This window comes from Chelmon rostratus, chromosome 23 (genome assembly GCF_017976325.1).
Source record: "Chelmon rostratus isolate fCheRos1 chromosome 23, fCheRos1.pri, whole genome shotgun sequence".
NCBI classification, from domain to species: Eukaryota; Metazoa; Chordata; class Actinopteri; order Chaetodontiformes; family Chaetodontidae; genus Chelmon; species Chelmon rostratus.
The window spans coordinates 9,108,903-9,124,039 of NC_055680.1; positions in this window are offsets into that span (position 1 = coordinate 9,108,903).

Consider the following 15,137-nt stretch of genomic DNA (forward strand, 5'->3'; position numbering starts at 1 on the left):
TATGATGGGATGCAAATCCAGCGATAAGTCAGCAACAGCCTTCTTTTGTGGCTGCCGCACATGCCGAGCCATTATGTGGCTACTCAATTACGGCAAAAAAAAAAAAAAATCATAATCCTGATTGTTTTGATCATATTGAGATCAAAGTTTTTTACCATCATAAAACCGTAATTGAAAGTAATACTCGATTCATCGGCCAGCATTAGGTCATCTGGGAGGGTCATGACTCCGTAAAGGGTTTTATTACGCCCATTATAGTAATGGCTAGCAAACGAAATATGTCACTTTTAGGCTTCATTTGCATTTAATATTAACATGTGTTCTGTATCTGTATGCAGTATCTGGATAATGAAGTGGAGTTCATGGCTCTTTACATTTACACCTGGTATGAAAATGTGTCCTTGCTACCTCGCTTCTGCCTGCATTGTGACCATCAGCGTGAATAAATGAATGAATATTGATAAGACGCAGCCTCGCTTACACTTTTCATACGGTCCCTGCAAAACAAATGAAAGTCGGCTAGGTTTCGGAGGAAGTTGAAATGCCATTTTAGAAGGGGCTTACAACGCTATATATCAAGAAAGGTCTGCGTCTCCCAAGTGAATGGACGCCGCACATTCCAAAAAATCACATGACTAAGTGAGTAAATGTCAGTTTGCACTGTAGCCTTAACATTTCATTACGGCGCAGACGTTCTCGTGATGCCTCCAAGTGTGACAGCAGAGGTGAGACAATGGTGTGTGGCGTGACGCGTGCATCACAATTCTGGCAGCGTAGTTTGGCTGAGAAGGCACTTTGTAATTTCAGAAACTTGAAGTTGCCACTCATGATTAATGGAGCAGGTCCTCTCAGCCAACAAACCTTTCAAAGCCACATTTCCTGTAAAATTAGCGCCGGAGAGACATTAAAATCTGTACCTGAACACAGATAAATCACACAGGTTTTCTGCTGTTTGCTTTGTAGACAGGCGTAACATTTCGCAGGGAGCCGTCCTAAAATGTGTATTTATGAACAGATCAATCAATACATCTGACCTATTACCTTCAAGGGCTTGTCATGGGTACTATTTCAGGTTTACAGCCTTTCAGCATGAACTCTATTGATTGCTTGCCTTCAGGAACACTTCTGGTGTAAGGACATGAAGGAGGAGGAGGAGGAGGGGGCGCGGAGGAGGAAATGGTTCGTCTCCTGTTATTGGAGTTGTGGGGATTTTGATCTGAGGATCGCCAGAACCACAAGAGCACTAATGTGTGACACAGCAGTGCCTGACGGGCTTTTCTTTGCCCGTGAAATTGCAGTATTTAAAAGGTGATGTAACTTGAATTTAGAAGAAAAAATGACAAAGGTGAACAGAAAATGGGGATAATCAGAATTGTAATGAAGGATTTGTTTGTGGCAGTTTGTGTGCAGCAGTGGGCAGCTAGTTTTAATAAGGATAAGCTCTACAACAGTGGAGAAGATAAGGTTCAAGATGTTTTGTGTTGGAAAAACAAGACTTTGATCTATATAGGATGACGGTTCGGGTACAGTGTGACACTCCTCACACGGGAGTGAAATAATCCTCCTGCGTGGTTCAGAATAAAAGATGCCATCCTTACTGTCCGAGCTCGCGCTATTTCACAGCGGCCCTGAACATGAAGCTGTGCACTTCAGAACTTGTTTTGTCTCGCCCTGGGATGCAGCCGTTTTTGATGAAATCAGGCACAGTGTGTCTGAAGCGTCACGGTCAGAGGGATGCCTACCTATGCAGTGAAACTCTAAGCAGTTGTGTGCCGTCTGGCTTGGCAAACCATGTCATGTTTCCAATCGCTGATTCCCGCGGATAAGCATTTTGTGTTTGAAGACTCCGGACTGTGAGAATAAAAACAACAAAGGAAGGAACTCAGCAGCGGTGCACTGTTGCGCATTAGCATGTTGTTGCAGATTGCAGAAGAGTCACTCGCTCTGACTATAGAGGTAAACATTTTCAACGATGGAAATCGCTGTGTTGCAGTCCTGAGCGTCACTAATTGTGTTTCCTGATATTGGATTTAGTTTAATGGCATTTGGTGCGGATGCTAAAGAACACACAAAGTAAAGGACTCAGCAAAAAAGACTCTGCTGATGGCAAAGAGCGGAGGCTGAAATGATGCGCACAGATAAAGCGTCACTGATGATACTGCGTGGCTGCCGAAAATGATCACAGGAATCGTGTCGACGACGAGGAAATGAAAGGAAAGCCATCCCAGTCAACGCCATTGCTGCGCCCTTCATCAAATTACCAAAATGGAGCCCAAGTTGTCATCAATCAATTTCGTTTTCACTTCCCAGTGAAGTCACTGCGAGGCAGTGCCAGTGCACTGCAGAAATAAACATCACAAACATCAGCCACAAACAAGCTCGAAAGAGATTCTTCAGAGGGTCTTTTCAAGTCAAATGGATGGATGAGGAAAATTAGTCTCTGGCGGATGAGAAAGGAGGGGGGGTTCTCTAAACAAGAGGCACTAAAGCTCTATTTACACTGGCAAGTATTTACTCTTTCTTTCTGGTGCGTTTGTGAGGCTGCACATCTTTCCATTTTTCACACGTTCTCACAGAAAGAAATGATTAATTGATCATCTGGATTTATATAGATGACTGTAGACAACATATACTGCAACAATATGCAAAAATACGAACGCACCGTACTATAGTACTATATAGTTGCAATTTCAGTATTTATGTTGTCAAATTAGTTAACATTTCCAAATCAACACATGTTTGAAGTTGGATGGATTAGAGATGGAGTACATATTTGCAAATTTTCTCATTTTAAAAACTAATTAAAATATTAATTTACAGAGGGAGTTGACAAGTGTTTTGGTCTTTTATCTGCAAAGAAATATGTTAATTTTCTGAGTTTAGCATTCACAAACAGTTTGTACACTGCAAGAATGTGGATCTTTAAAAACCTTCGTACACATGAATATTAGTTTGTCACATTTTTGTCACGTTACACCAAAAATGTTGAATATAGCCACTGTAAGTCTGAGACATCAACCCCAATGGAAAGAATACTAAGTGGCAAGTCCAGTTTTTATTCTCATGCCATCAGCATGTTGACAATGCAACTTCTCTTCTCTTCAATAACTGGCATTTAAATATGTGCCCTTGTGCAGTTTTCTGTCCTCTACCTGCTGTAACTGTATACATTTAAACGGCGTTGTACTGGTTGTTCTCCTGCTTCCTGTTTTTCTTTAAATATACCTACAGCCATACCCGTTTTAACAAATTGGCTTCAGTTCCAGTCTGATTGTTGCAGTGCATTTTATTTTCTGAACCACGGAACAGAAAGAAGATTTGAAGGATTTAATTTCTCTGAAGAAAGGAGTCATACTTGTGAAGTTTTGCCTTCAGTGAAAATATTCCAAGTCGGAGCGAGACAACTCCAAAACATTTTAATCATGCCTATAATTGATAGGAAGAACCGTCTCTGCGAATTAATGAATCCAAAAGGGTCCCTTTGATGTGAGCGGGACTGTGACATTCAGATTTGTGCTTGACTGAGTCTGAACCAGATAGCTCCTCAGAAATAGCTGACTTTGGCATTGGCCGGCCATCATCCATCACCTTTGATATCAGACTGTGGGCAGGTAGATTGATACCCTGATACAGATTCCAGAGAGACCCAACAGAGGACGCATGCCTTTAGTTCAGGTCAGCTGCGGTTCGCAGTTTTAATTAAATCTAAATGTATAATGGTTGTCATTTGTAGGTCATTGGTTTCTGTTTGCAGGAAAAAACAAACTCAAACATTGTGTAAACACAGAGGGCCCCTATGTCAAAGTGCAAGTCGAAAGATCTATGTGGTTATTTGCCACATGGTTTTACAGCAGTTGACAACACTTTTTATCTCCAGCCTAGAGAAAATTGACCTTGCAGTTGTTGGATCCCATTCGACTCGGGCGCTGTGTAATACCTGGCACCGTATTTAATGAAAGAGGGGACAAAATGGGCCTACTTTGCTGTTTGTCACCACGGAGTAATGTCTGCGTTTTGAACCACTGACCCGCTGTAATGGCTGGGAATAGCACGAGGCCTAGCTTCAGACGCTAACAGGCAGCTGGCCTAGTAGCCTCTGACAGGCACTGGCTGGCACTGCTGTGGCTTGTCGGGACTCCTCGGCCTCGCACGCCGAGTGGATGCCACGTGTCGACATGGGGATTCACACTGGTGTGATGGAGGTTCAGAGGCATGGGCTCACTGAGCCTGTGACCTCCCAGGGAACATTTGCCCACTGCCCTTAATTTAACTTATAAATTACTTTATGTATTCAAACATGTCATTACATTTCTCTCTGTCATGAAAGTAAGGTGGTATAATAATGCCAGATGGAATGGAAGGCACCATTATGCCACTATTCCTATATGATAAAATTTGCAGTTGGTTCAAGCAAATGTAAATTGCAGCGGTTGCTTTCTGCACTTGATCTCTTTAATAAGGTTAAGGGAGCGAACTCAAGGATTACTCCTGATGCAGCTAAAGACAGATGGTAATAGGACATGACCTCAATAACTGCTGAAAGCTGAGGGTGTTCTGACTGCAAAAGAGATCATCTCACCCTGGAGAGGATTCTGCATCCAGTGGAGAAATAAACAGAACTTAATTGACTCCAAAAAAAATGAAAACACTATCGCGCCATGCTTAATCGGCACATGCACTCTGCACACGCTCAGTTTCATCAACAGGTATGCCACAGAGAGATTTGCCAGACTACTGGAGCAGGTCAGAACAAATCCAGTTTGCACATATTGCTCTTAAGGGGGACTTACATCATTGGCTGGATGAGGCTTCATGGTTTTGGACACGGTGCACCTCAAGGCACAGTGCATTTTGGCACATTTAAGGCAGCTTGGCAGCATGGTGCACTGTATAGCCTTTGGGAAGAATCACATGCTCCAGACAACATGGGCTTGGATGTGTACTGAGGTAGGCCTGTGCTCTCTTATTGGTGGAGATTTATGTTCAAAGTCAGTCAAGTGGGAAAGAAAGGTGACCTTCACACTCGGAGCCTCCAACAATACAGTCGTCTTAAACGTTAACAGCGTGCTCAACACATTGTTGCCCAAGTCAGGCCGTGCGGAGCATATTTTAAATGTCCGCCGACGAGAGTTTTCCCAGAGATGATTTTTAGCATACATCTTGTTTCAGCTGGAAAGGAACACTTTATCCTCCCTGAGATAAATCATTCATCTGGTGATTGACCTCTTGGTGGGGCAGCGATTCTGAAGGGATCCTGGCCTGTCAAAGCTGATTTGTTTCAAATGTCAACAGGGCCACAAAGGTGCCCCGACGTGAACTCCCTGTGATGAGAGAAGTTAGCAAGAAAGGGAGATTTACCACCAGAGATGGAATTTAGCAGTTCCGCAAAAACCCAATTTATCATCAGCGCATTATCCTGCCCTCTCCGAAAAGAGTAGGGGGGAAAATAGAACCACAGCGCTTCCTTGATTAATGACCCTTCCCAAGTGCATCCAAAGGCATAAAACACCCACCCCACCCCCACACATGCCTCTCTCACAAACATGAAATATAAAAAACATCACTTCTCATATTGTCAGTGATGCATTGTTTGCTGAAGCTTTATCACCACAAATGAATTTTCTTCAGCATAGCTGTAAAACCCTCAATCTGTAATTACTCGTTAAATTTCCTCAATCATATATTTCGATTTTTTTAATCATTTCTGGAAAGACAGATCTGTGCTCTTGTCCTCTGAAGCCCTAAACATCTCATTGAGCTGGTAAATATCCGTTGTGGAAGTTGTTTAAGGTTCAGCTGAGGGAGAAATACAGCACAGTGGACTGTATGGTCAGATGAAAGCGCTGCTAGCAGACCTGATAGATACACTCATTCATCCATGAAGCCCGCTGCACTTTGTCAAGTGTCAAATTACGCACCAGCAGGAAAAAAAAAAATCTATTCTATAGCCTGCAAAAACCTGAATGATCTTTTTACTATGAAGTCAATCTTTTAAACATGTGAAGAATGAGAATTGTCTGCGCAAATGCTGTAAATTAATTTGTCAATTTCTTAAGGCCTGTATCCTGGTAGACCATCTATGAAACTGCACAAACAATAAGAGCCTCAGAGAGCAAGCTGTAGCAAACAAATACTGAAGACTGTTACCTGTGAGCGGCGGGTTTTCATCAGCCATGGCTTCATGTTTTCTTATTTCATCCTTGTAATATTCTCTAATGTAACATTGTAATTTCAAAAAAATTGTAAAAGGTTTTCTTAATATATTTCCATGTACATGTAATGTGACTGTGAGAGCGAGCTTGTTTCCTTGTCAAAAGGATTTGATTTTTTAATATTTTTTTTGGCCCCTTGTAATTGAGTCAAAATTAATAAGTAGATTTCACTTTGTGGGCTTACAGAGAGAAAAGACAAAGAGAACAAGCCTAAGATGTCTGTGAAAATGCCAGAAAAGAGAAAGGGAAAAAAAAAATCTTTCAGGTCCCAGCAGATTTTTTCAGGCCTTGATGATCCTTCCCAGCTAAACTTGGGATTATTTCCGGAGTTGGCAGTTCATCACGCTCGCATGCGGGAGGCGTTGAGGGCGAGAGGCTTGTCAGGAAGGCATTCTGCTGCCAATTAGTATCAATCGGGAGGAAAATAAGGGCTGCACTGTTGCAATTTTTACAGGGGTCTCTTCTGCTCCTCCCCACACATTAGAGCTGTTTTCCCCCCTTTTATCTGAGTGATCAGACCTCTGGGCCATAAGCTATCTATGACACGGTGTGCCTGATCAAACTACTTTGTGTAAAATTACATTAATTATCACTCATTTCCTCTGTTGAAAAGAGATCTGAATCACAGTAAAATACTGATGCGCCTATATTATGTAGGTTACTGATTGCTGCAACGTTTTATATAATGACAAACATGTTCACCGTTAACTAGTTGCTCATTAGCATGCATAGTAGTAACATATTGGCTCTTAATTAGTCATTATTAAGACCTTATTAGTACCTTAGTCTACAGGTTAGGGTTATGCACAACAGCTTCCTTACTTATTATCATTAAGTGGTAATTTTGAGGTTACTTCAGGAAAACTTTCAGTTATTGCCCTAGTAGTTGTAGAATGTGGTCAAGTGCTTTATAATGACTAATAAAGAGCCAATATGGTGCTAACATGCATGTGAATAAGCAGCTAGTTCATGTAAACCGAATGATTAATAGTCACAGACAACATGTAGGGCCAGTTTTCTGGCCTAAAGTAAACTTTCATCTAAAACAGTTAATTTTGTCTGAACGATTGTTTTCAAAGTTTTATTTGTTCCTCTTTAACTGTGGAGTCCTGGGCTGTAAGTTCATGTTAAGTTTCCTCAACCATTTTTGGCCCATTAAAAATAGATGTGAGTAAGTTTAGGGTGAAAGTGTTAGTTCGTCACTGAGACGAAAGAGAAGAGATTTCATTATTATTATATATAATGATTATCATTTAACATATGCAGAAACAAACATTAGGTTCTTTCTGTGAAGTTAAGAGAATGTAAAGAATGTAGTGACGGATCTTGATGAGGTTGAAGAGGTTCAGCCTTTTAGTCCTGGGACTCTAACCTTCCTAAATTTATTGAAATCCGGCGGAAAATCGAATCCTAAACCACGTTTGAGAGCCAGTTCATCTGCTGTACTAGGCCACTTCAGTCTTCAGCAAGGCTTCATCTCTTTTGGGACAACCAGCCAGTGGTAGTTCATAATATCTTATAACATCTCGTTCAATTTTGAGCCAAAAAAACATAGATTCAGGTGGTTCAGTTACTCACATGTAGCCAGTTGGGTTCATCTCTTCCCTCTCTCCACAGCCATCATCATACTGCAAAAATAGACATACTATCTCTACTGGGGACTGTCAGCTAAAGTCCAGAGGTTAAAATTTAATGAGAATTTTGAATGTGCGTCTATTCTAATTTTACCACGAAACTAAATGGTGTGGGCGGTGTGGGACGGTCGTTCTGTGCTCATGCAGGTTCAAGCACGCTGTCATGTGTTGACACAGACAACACATTGTGCTGCTCACCCTATTGCTACCCGCTATTAAATGCCGTGATCGACCTCGTTATATTCGCTCCAGACCCTGGAGCGTTCGACTCCGGGGACACCCAAGGTGCATCGCATGCCAGAAAGCACAGGAATAAACAGCTCTAACTATGGATGATGCGTCACCCCCTTCTCTTCCGTGTATTCAGTGAAAGCCTCCTCGGAGGAGGAGCAGGGGGTCTGTCTGTGAAGGCAGCGTTGTGTGGGAGTTGGAAGCATCCCCGATTTTGATAATGTGCTTAGCATTTTGTGCCGCTGTAAGTCACACGAGAGATGGCGAAGGCTTGCGTCCATTTACAAGCGAGACGTCTATACGTTGATATCGTCCACAGAGCTCACAGTGGTGTTCATCTGGCAGGAGGCAGCTTCAGCCCCTGTCATATTATAGTGAGGCTTATTTGAGAGGCCTCTTGGGACAAATTGTTGCCAAGATTTATCCAAATGCAAGTCTTAAACGAATAAATCTGCATTTTGCAGAGTCTTAGATGAGAAAATCAGAACCATTCTTTTGTCTGTGTGGTAAATATTAGCTGCTGGATGCAGCAGCTGGTTAGCTTAGGTGTTAATTAGTGGTGCAGGTGGATTTTGTTTGCTTTGAACAGAGCCAGACTAGCTGTTTCCCCTTGTTTCCAGTCCTGAGCTAAGCTAGGCTAACCTGTAGCTAGCTCCAGCTACGTATTTGCACAATGAACTTGAGAGCGGTGTCAATCTTGTCATTGAACTCTTAGTAAGAAAGCATGTAAATATCCATCTATTTCTTTAAAGTTAATTCCCCAGTTTCTTTTGATAAGTGGACCATTAGATCAGGGCATCAAAGCGGCACTTTACCAATAACCAATGTCCCAATAACTCTAAGTAATGTGGCTGAACTCCATTATATCATTCCATCCTTAATATCCGGCTCCCGACAACATCAAATGAAAGGAACAGTGACTCACAAAAGAAGCAATCAGTTGCCGAAGATAAAGCAATTCATTTTTTTATCTCACACGATCAGCCAGATCAGATCACACAGTCCAGTGACAACTGACGTGTCTGCGTGCGCAGAAACACGGCTAATCAAATGTAACACGTACGCATGGAAAACGGGAGTATGTGTTTTTCAACTGAGGCCAGAGTATTGAGGTGGAAGAGAAGGTCAGATGGAAGAAATTATTTCATGGTAGCGTAAGCCGACAGGTCAGTTGCCCTGAGTAGAGCACCGCCTTCTCTATTCTGAACTTATGAAATATTCAGCTGACCGGGAGACAAAGGAAGTGCTCCGGTGACATCGACCAACACAAGCTGCTCCCTGCGGCTCTACCGGCGAGCCGCGGCGTGTGACTACACTGAGCAACCTTTTGAGCTATCACCTGACCCTCGCTGCCACTCCAAAGCGGGTCAGTCCTACAACAGACGACTGACTCAGTTTTTGGAAAATGCACATTAAGTTCGACGTCACGAGAATCACTTTGCGACACGTGAAACGATGATTGTGGGCAAAGGTTTTTCATCTTGTTTGACTGGAGGCGCAAGGTTTCTTCTACATTCGGCAGGTTATTCAGTTTTGTACTGTAGCGCACGCAAGATCAAAATAAAGACATTGTATCTACAAGAGTACAAAATTGCTATGGAGATCGACTGTAATGGATATGTCACGCAGAAAGCCATCACGCGATCCGTCGGCGGCAGCGAGCAGTGTATAATTTGCAGATGTCTTGTCTCCATCAGTTCAATATCATGACTTCCTTTCTCTAATACCCACACTGACAAGAAAATATAACATCTTTCATTGTGTCATATTCTTAAGCGGAGGTGCCATCTGACAGCCTAAAAGCTAAATCCATTGGTGGTGTCACTCAAACTCTACGCATTTTGGGAGGCAGCTTCAGATCACTCCTTGAGTTTGGAGCTTATGATGTATGCAGCCAGTGTTTTGGCCCAGACTGTTGATATTCTGAGACTGCTCTGCCGCGGCAAATTGTCCTTGCTGGAAAGAAGAAAAGTAGAGCGCTTAAACTGTTTTGTGTCGCTGAAAAGAGAAAAGAAAAAAAAAAGACATTGTGTTGCTTCAGCAGGAGTCAACAACTCAACGTGAAAGAGAAGGGATTGATTTGTCTTTTACTGTAAGTCAACAGTAATTGACTGTGGTTGAGTACTTAAAGGACATTTCCATCCGCAGAGCTCATCAGGGGAAGGGAATTAGCAGAAGTGGATTGCCTTTGTGTTTGTATGTGTGTTGACAATAAGCATAGCATTAATGGCTGCTGTTTTAAACGCTCCACTTCACTAGCAGGTGTGTCTTTGTACAGTAAATTAACCTCAATTACAAAGGCTCCAACTTTAGTAACAGGGCTGAGCTACTCATCTATTTTGAGGTTTATAAATGTACAGTATATCTGCTAATGTCCCAGATGGAAACTAAAATATCTGCTACTTGTGCTGGTCTACCTAGAACAAGTGGAAGAGCAGTAAATGTTTAAAGCACTTCAGGATTTCATTGTAACATTAAGACTCGTGAGCAAAAAAATATTATTTATTTAGAGTTTACCACTTTAAACCCACAGTGTGTTATGATCAATTGGATCATGATAATAGATGACATCACCATTTTCCAACTAAGCCCCACCCACTTCAAATCAACAAAAGACGCACAAGGACACAAGCACAAATGCAACCATGTCCAACAATCTGACGAAAAACTGTTCAAGCTTCAGCAGAAAATGCAAAGTAGGTGAGAAAATAAGTAAGTCAGCACCTTTAAAGAGACAAAGCCAGGCCACATAAAGAACCCTGACTCCATATGATCATGCGTTTCACAGAAGGTGCTGCATCAAATTCAGAAGAAGCTTATATTTACAAAAACTGATGAGGTGAAACATTAAATATATTGTCTTTGCACTGCTTTCAATTGAGTTTATGTCAAATACCATTCTGCTTTATTCATGTTTCACGCAGCATCCCAGCTGTTTTGGAATCAGGGTTGTGGAAAACAAGAATATGGAATAAAGCCGAAAACATCAACCATGCAAAGTTCTCAAAGTTAGCAAATGACAGAATGGACGCTGCCTGGATATTTCCCTAATTGTGCCTGTTAACTTTTGTTGTTTCAGCACTCTGTTGAAAACTTCTGCAATTAAAAGATCCAAAAAATAGATAGCCCTGATAAGATGTCCTTGGCAGCAACAATGGCCACCTTTGATCTTCGCACGCTGCTCTCTTGGTGGAACAACTGGAAGGAGCTTGTTAATTCTGCAGCCCTGTGTTTCTCCAACGCTCGGCTGTGTGATTCATCTCTCCGCTCCACGGCTATCGCCCTTAAACTCCTTTTCTCCCACTGCGTCCCTTTTCCACGGGCCCACTGGCGAGCCGGCCTGCCCGGCTGCCTGCGCCTGCCGATGTTTATCATTAGTTCATTAGGGCACAAAATGGCTGGCGTTTCCCCCCTGCCAGCCATTTTCTGACACTGTTTTCAAACGAGTGAGCATCTCGACTTCTCGCCTTCCCTGCAATGCAATTCTGGAACATTTTACATCTTGTACACGAGTAGCACCGCTCATTTAGTTCTTTTTTTGTTTTCCTTTTTTGTCTCGCACATTCTCACTGTTTTCCCATTTTGACTCTGACACATTTCACACATAAATCCTGGTTAAAAAAAAAAAGAAGAAGAAGCTCCAGCCCCTCTTGCTCGCTACTTTGAATGCCGGGGCTGAATTGTTGCTCTTGTCAGCAAGGTGATCAAAGAGACGTTTGAAATGAAGAGGCTTTCTGTATAGGATTCAAATCTGCCAGCGTCTAATTGTGCTGTTTAGAAAGCGCTTCGGAAAGGCTGGATGTGGCACTCATTTTGTTGTTATTCATTCACGAGTAGGATGTATTCTAGCAAAATATTTATGCTCTGGGTAACATCAACATCATTTGTACTGAGCCTGTTATGCAGAGATGATATTTGTAGTGCCCAATTTCCTCATCCACAGCAAAATGCTGCACTGTATGTTGGTGATTTGATTCAAGTAAGTTGATATTGTTTCCGTATAGCTCGTCAGCGACATGGACGGAAACAAATGGTTTCTTTGGTGTTAAAATATATCTCTTGCAGGGTGCTAAAAAATGAGCGTGCTTGTTAAATATCACCCGATTAATATTACATTGCGTTGTCAAATAGAGGGCGCGACGTCGGTAATGTTGTATTTTCAATCCTCCCGTTCTTTCTAGTGAAGCCACAAATCAGTATTTCATGAAATAGTGATGCTTCTGCGCTGCCAGAGGTGGGTGAAATATAAGTTTCTATCATGGTTTAAAAAAAAAGTTTCCAACAATTCCTCAGGCATGTCTGGATGTGAGAGATTCTCTGTTGTTTGAACATGGCTTTTACACTGCTATCATCCTTCTGAGATACTACAACGCACTGCTTTGTCTTGGGGCCTGAGTCCTCTACAGATAAATGCCAGATGCTAAGAAAGCAGGTATAACAAGGAAAGTAGATCCGGACCTCTCACTCAGGTTCAGACAGAACCAATATCCCTGAGCCTTCAACAGGGGAGCTGGCATAAATAAAAATGCTGGAGTGGAAATTTATTTTCAAGGGAACTCATAGGGGTGGAGAGGAGAGGACACCCCCCTTGAAGGGCTCTCGCTCGCCAGTCTGCCCGTCGGCCGTCCTCAGCTCGTCACAACAAAGTGGAAGCCATTCCATATTCGTCTCCAATTGTCTTGTGAGTCATTACATTCGGCTCAACGCAGGGCCTATTTCACTGCTGACACGGCTTGCTGTCACCACAGAATTGCATTGGCATTCACAAAGTCTTTCTCCAGTGGGACCCAGGCCTTTACGTGTGTGTGTGTGTGTGAGAGAGAGAGAGAGAGAGAGAGAGACACAGCATGCATGTGACAATTTGAAACATATCAGCAATGGGGAATGCTCAAAAGCTGCTTATTATGGCCCTTTAGCAGGGACTCACTGGAGGCTGTAGAGCACTTGTGGACTTAATTGAACTATTTCAATAGATGTGCAGTGATATTGCTCGGCATGGCCATGTGGGCGACCTATTGAGCGGCGTGAGACTGCAGGAATACTAACCTGTGGGCCCTTTACATGTGGCTGTGTGCAACAATTAATCCATTATGCATGAACTTCCTCCTGAGATGGCGAGGAAAAACTTGGCCAGAATACCAACGTTGCGTTGCAGAGTCTCACCCACTGTACAGATAACCATTCAGATCGAGGTAAAAGGAAGCGTGTGGACTTAATCGATCTAAAGGTGGTGCTACGCTAATGGATGCTGGGTTGTTGCGCGCTGCAATGAGTCCAAAGCAGCAACAAATGTGTCTGAGTGTCCAAATGTTATGACATCACTGTCATTGTGACGGGCAGCCCGAGAAATGGCTTCAAAATGGGTTCAGTTTCATTTGCATTCGTTTTGAAGGCTGTCATTTCATAATGAGCGACTGTGTAGGCCATTTTGCAAAGGTTTGAAAAATACTTAAGCTCACAAAATGTTTGACAACTCAAAAATAAAAGAAAATATCACACTTTTTATAGGTTAGTAGGTCACTGAAGTCCTTGTTTGACCAATAGGTAACACTGACAGGCCATTTATAATAGAGCAAGTGGACGGTGAACTTGAGGCACTTTTTCCACTCCTGCATGGCAATGCATCTGAAGTGCATTGCCAAAAGTGCTCTACAGCCATTGTGCTACTTTATAACGATAATATAACCAACAACAAAAACATGAGCACACACTTGAAGTTCACTATAATGGATTACAAAACACAAAGAAACCTCAAGCAATTTCAGTTGGAAGTACAGTGACTTGGATGAACGAGAATCTTCACAGACATAGCATACAATACAGTATTCACAACGCCATGTAGCCATCTTGCAAGCCTTGTTCATAAATTCAAACAGTCTTCAACTGATGATAATTTTAAAATTGCAATAGCTAGAAAATGTTTGCAACAACAACAATCCTGTAAATGTGTCATAGCTGTCCTGTAAATGTGACTGCTGCTATAGGTACGCGCCAAGGCGCAGTATTCAGGGTAACAAGTCCCTTGAGAAGCTATATAGGCACTTTCTAAAATCTATTGTAAGTTTTTGTGTAGGCTACTCGCAATCGCACAGGGACATGCAAGAAATAAATCCCAATCACCGTGCTATTTTTGTAAAGGCACTGCTATACACCGTGGGAAATGAGCTTTCACTGTTACAAAGATGACTTTTCCCTTTGTGCTCTAACGGTAGTAATGCCTGTAGGTGTATCATGTTCCAGAGGAGCCAAGGGGCATCATTAAAAAGTTGAGAATTATCTATGGATCACAATGAAAATTGTCTCCAGTTCATTTAGTTCTTCACAGCACATCTGGACATGTTTAACCTATTCCACTGAGCACCGAGTGTAATCCGCGGGGTGTCTAAAAATGAACTTCAAACAGGAGGGCTTTTCTAAAAAAAGAGACATCCTTAAAAAAAAAAAAAAATCACACAGTATGAATCAGACACCCATTCAGTACAGGGAGGAAAGCGTAGGGGTGGGATAGCAGAAGGTTTAGGCTATGTGAGTCACTAGAAGTGGAGTTCTCCTGCAGACAGAGGTAACAGAGTTCCATAAATGTATTATAATAACCCGCAATTAACCACTGCTGTACAAATAAACCAAGAGCTTTCATATTTAAATTACTTTCAAGTGAGATCTTTGACCATATCTATCCAGTGCAATTAGTCTAGTGCTCGTCCTCGACCCATTTACTTTAGCCAAAACTCTTCTAATGGGTAATCAAAGCAGCAAACCCTGCAATTAATCTCACTGTGACCGTCCAATCCATTACAATGATACTTTGGTGCCTGACATGTGATTTTATTCACAATGCTACTCAAACCTGCTTCTGTCTGCGGAGCCTTACCTCCACCCCCATGTTCACCACAGTGACCTTTGCTCATGTAGAAACTATCAACCATGAACAGCACATATGTAGTTTACAAGCAGATTTACCCACTGAAATGCCTTTTACAGTGATTTTCAAAACAGTGGCTCCCTAATTTTCAGACAGAAGTGAACAAAAGCAGGTTTACCATTCTTGCCAGGTGAAATT